The 5,757-nt window shown below is 41.3% G+C and overlaps 1 pseudogene; it reads right to left on the bottom strand.

Annotated features, from left to right (window-relative positions):
* Positions 1 to 3,054: 3,054 nt before the first annotated feature.
* Positions 3,055 to 4,018, bottom strand: LOC114489886 (annotated as a pseudogene).
* Between the last annotated feature and the right edge of the window lie 1,739 nt (positions 4,019 to 5,757).

Raw genomic sequence — 5,757 nt, 5'->3', positions numbered from 1 at the left:
TACAAGTCACACCTGAAAAAGTTATGTAACAGCTATGCCTAGAACTGATACCTTGAGCGTGTCCAGTATACCCCGGTCCTTAAACATCTGGTACAGCCTTTTGCGCAGCTCATCTTGAGTCAACACGTCATATTTGGGGGGCATGGTGGACTGCAAGAGAAGATGGTTCGGGTTACCTGGCAGGCAGAGCGGATGGGAGTTTCGGAAAACGGACCAGTGGCTGACCTTCGGGGAAGCTCAGCCCTAAGAGGCCCGGCAGGGATGGGCGCTTTAACGAAAACTAACAGGACGCTTCACCTCTTCCTGTGCCTAAGAAAGGGCCAGTGTATCCACCTAGTTCTGCCCTCACTAGGCATGATTTGTTCGACTGTGAGGAGGCAGAACTCTTCTGGAAGAAAATGTCAGATCAGACTAGCTACATCGCACAGGAGAAGTCATCGTCAGAACACAAGTCAGGGAAGGACAGGCTGATGTCATTGAGTGGGAATGTGAGTGGGGCCTTGAAATCGGATCCTCTGCTCACCTAGTATTCTGAAAACTGCAGGTTTTCAAGAAAAATAACTTCATGAAAAACAGGTTGAATGTGATGTGGGAGTGGGGCTAACAGCACGCTTGGTTAACCCAGCATTTTTTTATTGAGTGGATTTATGAAGCGTTTGTCCCACATATGAAGTAATGCATCCAGGAAAAACAGGTGTCACTCAGAGCACCTCTTGTAATGGACAGTGCTTCTGCCTGGCTCCAGGCTTGGAGGCTGAATTGGTGAAGGAGTACAGCTTCATCACTGCCAGGTTCTCACCACCTTACACAACTCCTGTCAGCCAGCCATGGACCAGCACGTCACTTTTAATTTTCGAAATCCTACACAAGGCACTTTCTGGGGGCTTTTGAGGTGACCTCTGAAACTACTGTAACCTCCGGGGAGTTCTGGAAGGAACACTTTAATATCCTCACTTGCTTGAGGCTTACCGTCAAAGCAAGGGGTGAAGTGGCTTCCAGGACCCTGCAATCAGCCTAGAACTGCAGCCTGAGTCTGTTGCTGAAAGACATGTGGTGGACTTTGTGTGTTGTGGCCAATATCTTGTCTCTGGACAAGTCCAGGCTTGAAGGTGGATGATGATGATGGGAAGGATTTGGTGGAGGCCCCACCTCAGGGGTCTCAGGGGAAAATGAAAGGGAGGCTATTTCTATTTTATTAATCAAGGAAGTGCTTGGGCAATAGTGAAAAATTCTAAGGTTTATTGAGAAACATCACCATGACAAAGAAGTAGCAATCCATGCAATAATCTTGTTCAATGACACTGCAGTATCTCACATTAGGAAAGTATTAAAATGCAAGGTTACTACCCTTCCAAACAATAATAGTCCTCCATCCCTCCTTTCTATACTCAGTCATCAATAGTTCTCAACATTAAAGGTAAGTTCTATTGTATAAGTAAATTTTTATTTTTTTAATCTGCACTTCATTTTGTCTTTGTTGAATATTATTCACATTTTATGTCCTTTTTGTTTTTAAAATGTTTATAGATTAAACAGTACATTAGACATATATTGTATATGAGAGGTTAAAATGGAATCATTTTGAGATCTGAAATGGATTAGGTCAATTACATTATTTCTAATGAGAAAAAAATAATTATTTGATTTATAGAACAAATTTTAAACAGCCTTCTGGAGTAAATTAAGTTGGAGAACCAAGGTTCTACTGTACTACTGCCAGATGTCTATCAGGAGAGAAGCATTTGAATACTTGTTATATATTCATACAGCTAAGAAATTAGGAAGTCTACTATAATGTATATATGCTCAGATGTATTAAGAGAAAAGGACAAGCCACAAAACAGTGGGTACATTTCAGATTTTAAACAAAACATGTCTACTCTAGAAAAACAAAATGAAGAATATATAATACACATGAACTTGTTAATGGTGGATTCCTATTTAGTTTTTTGTTTTGTTTTGTTTTATGAAGGCTTGCAGTTTTGTTGTGAGTGGGTAGAAAAACTGATTATAGATAAAAACTAGAGCTCTTTCTAACCTGAGACTGTGAAGAGACCTAATTACCCAAAATTAAAAATGTTAAAATGTTTTGCTTATAGAAAAATTAGTTTTATTAGTAAAATAAGACTTTCAAAAGCTCAGCTTACAGTGATCATACTTCTTTTCAGTGGTTTTAATGAGTGGAGCCAAGGAAAAATTGTATCTATTTAGTTTCTCAAAATATACCCCCTCCAAGCATGTCATTTGATAACCCGCTGTTCCACAGATAGGTCCCATCCTTAGTGACAGATGTTCTAGGTATTGGTTTGCCTCTGGAGGATGGAATCAGCATGAAGGTGCAGCATATGAACTTTACCCACAAAAAAGCACAGTTTTGTTTATCAGCAAGTCTGGTCATTGCAGCAAGATGAAAAACCTTGAAAGTAAATCACTAAACAATGTTCAATTGAAAGAGAAGACACTAAATAAATACAAGACCATATAAAGATGCCTGCTATTACTTTCACACAAAGCACAATCCTTTGCATTTCCTCTAAGAATAAATAATGTTGGCTTTGGATTTGAGGGGAAGGTGAGTGGCAATTGTGTAGCACACAATTGACAAGTGATTACTAGTGAGATCAATTTTGATATGTAGAACAAAAATGTGAACACAATTTTCAAGAGTAGTAATCACATAGATACATTTTGGTTTTAATCTTTAATATCTAACATTGCTTTAGGAAAAATTTACCCTGAATAAGAAAAAAGTGCTAATTACCTAAAGTTATATATATATAAAATGTAGTTCTTCATTTTCCCAGGAAAACAATAATTTCTAGAATGTTTGTGTTTTGTTTTAATGATAAAGTCTTGGTCATCTATTAGCTCTGTAGCTTACACATTTAAATTAAATGTTATTAGACAACTGTTATAATTTATAAATGCAAGATAGCATTACAATATAAATGGTTTCTGCTGTGTTGTGTCATTTCTCCACCCATTTGTGAAGCAGAGCTATGGTCAGCTTAACTTTACAAGTCAATGATTCACTTTTGCAAGTACTAATTCTCCTTTCCTGTCATGTTTATTTGTGTGTTTGTGATAGCTGGTTAGAATGATAGGGCAACCTCTCTAATGATTAACAGCAAGAGAAACTAGCCTTGGGCTTTTGGTGCAGATTGACAGTGTCTGTCTGAATCAGGTGGTCTGACGTACTCTCCATGGCAAGCACTCTTTGAACTGCTTACTCAAAAGCTGCTGTGACATTCACAGCATTCTTTGCACTTGTCTCAAAGTAAGAATAGTCACCATTGTCCCTGCACCAGACTTGGGTTTCTTCCATAGACACTGGCCACTTACATCAATCTTTTTACCTAAAATCACAAAAGGAAAGCTTTCGGGCTCTTTTACATCTGCGTAGTATATGAATTCTTTCTTCCAGTTACTCAAGTTCTGTAAGCTCTGAGAATCATCGACACTAAAGGTGAGCAGGCAGCAGTCAGAACCTCTGTAAAAGGGTGTCCTCAGGCTTCAGAATCTCTCTTGACCAGCCGTGTCCCAAATCTGCACAGTAACAAAATGTCCATTTACCTCCAACTCTTTATTTAAAAACTCCACACCTATGGTATGGAAGAGCTGAGCATCAAACTTGTTAGTCACGTATCTGTTCATTAGGGAACTCTTTCCAACTCCACCATCTCCAAGGAGAATTACTTTAAAAAGTGATGATTTCTCTGCCATTATTCATCTCAAGATCTTTGACTTCAGAACCCTGTAAAATAAAAAGGTACCATTACATTCCCTTTGACCTGTACTCTGCTCTACAGGAGTCTATGCATATCGGCATTTAAGGGGAATAAACACAAAACCCTGATGACTTTTTTCACAGTGACAACCTAACAGCGAGAGCTGTCATTTAGGGAGCACTCCACCACACAGCAGGCACAATACACCATCACCCCCAAAACAGCTGGTGAGGGCTCACTCTTCCCCTCCTCTGGGTCTCAGGTCAGGAATCTGGTACTCAAGGCCATTTCTCTCTATTCACAAAAAGCCCTGCCAACATTTGTTTGATACACAGTAGTGTCATAGGTGTGCACACATAACCACATTCATGGTGAACATAAACAAAGAATTGAATGAATCACATAAACAGAATTGAGTGGAGTGAGCAAAATTTATTAAGGAAATTACATTGGAGTACAGAGGAGGAAGGGCCAAGATGTAGGCATGTGCAGAAATGCTTTGTTTCCTTGCACAACTAACAGAGGAACACAACCAATATTCAAAAAAAAAAACCAACCAGAACTTCCAGAAAAAATATGTGCATAGAAGTCCAACTACCATGGAATTGAAGAAACATTCATCAGAGGTAGGAGGGTGGAGATGGGCAGCAGGACAGAGAGGACACAGCAAGGCGGTGCTTGGCAAAGCCAACAGGCAATCCCACATTAAACAAAGACAAGCCCTGGGGAAAGTAGGGGAGGGAGATGAACTGCAAAACCCTAGGTTTCAGTATGGGCAACCAAGGACTCAAAACCACCATTTGAGGAAAAGATCTGTGGTGATTGTGGCAATAGGAGAAACTCCCAGCCTCACAGGATAGTAGTTGGACAGACCCATGGGGTCCTAAAATGAACACAAACACAGCCCCTGCAAATCAGCACAAAAAAAGACACAAAACTGCTTGTGGGAAGTGAGGGAAGAGACAGAAAGTGAGATGAGAACAGAGCAAGCAGTATTATTCCTTCTCTGACTCCTCCCTCATAGACAGCACCACAAAGCAGCAGAGAGGGTTGCCCTGTCCTGGTGAATACCTAAGGCTCTACCCCTTACATGTAACAGGTGCATGGAGATAAATATGGCCCAAATGAAAGAAGAGGTCAGAACTCTAGAAAAGAACTGACACGTGCTCACCAGCCTGCAGTGAGCACGGAACGCTGCAGATGACTCATCGACATGTGAGAAAAACATACACAGAGACAACCAGGTCCTGTGGGGAAGTAGGAACAGAACGGCCACTCTCTCTAGTTGGGAGCACCCTGTATCCATTCTCAAGCAGATTTTTATTGAGAATACCGACTTAGTTTGTGGATTCACAGTCTGGCAGAAAAGATCAAAAGAAGTAGGTGACTTACAAAGGTGCAGACAAAACCCGCACTGTGATTCTGGGCAGAGGTTGGAGTTTTAACATACTGTTTAAAGGGCTAGTTTTGGTTTCCTGTCCATGCCTTCATATTCTAATTTAATAACATCCTCCAGCAAACAGATCTCACAGGATCTTGCATATTCTATGTCCCAGGCTTGATTACCCTGGGGGTCCGCCATTTCTGGTCTGGGCTGCAGCACCCCTACTATTTCCACAGGCCTGAGTTAACAGAGAAGACAAAGGCAGCCAGGAGACTTGGATTGCTCACATCTAAGAACAAGGACTCAGGCTTTGACAAAGCCAAGGGGACAGGGGTTGATGCCCATCACCCCTTCATTTCCACAGCCCCAGATCTCTTCCCAGAAGCCTCCACATGATTATGTCTATCTTAGATGATTCCCTCCGTGGGAAATCTTACCTGTCATTGGCTAACTGATCAAGTTTAGGAGGTCAGGCACAGAACAGGTAGCGTTCATGCCAAGGAAATGAGTTTTGTCTCCTTAGTGGCTCCTGATCCAGAGGTCTCTCACTCAGCCTAAGTCATGCGGGGTTACAGCTTCCTGAGACCAGGCAGGGCAATGCCCAACAAAGAACTAAGCAGTGAGGAGATAGCCAGCCTAACTTAT

The sequence above is a fragment of the Phyllostomus discolor genome, chromosome Y (assembly GCF_004126475.2).
Source record: "Phyllostomus discolor isolate MPI-MPIP mPhyDis1 chromosome Y, mPhyDis1.pri.v3, whole genome shotgun sequence".
Lineage (NCBI taxonomy): Eukaryota > Metazoa > Chordata > Mammalia > Chiroptera > Phyllostomidae > Phyllostomus > Phyllostomus discolor.
Note: the sequence above shows the minus strand (reverse complement) of the source record. Positions and strands in the feature narration are given on the sequence as shown.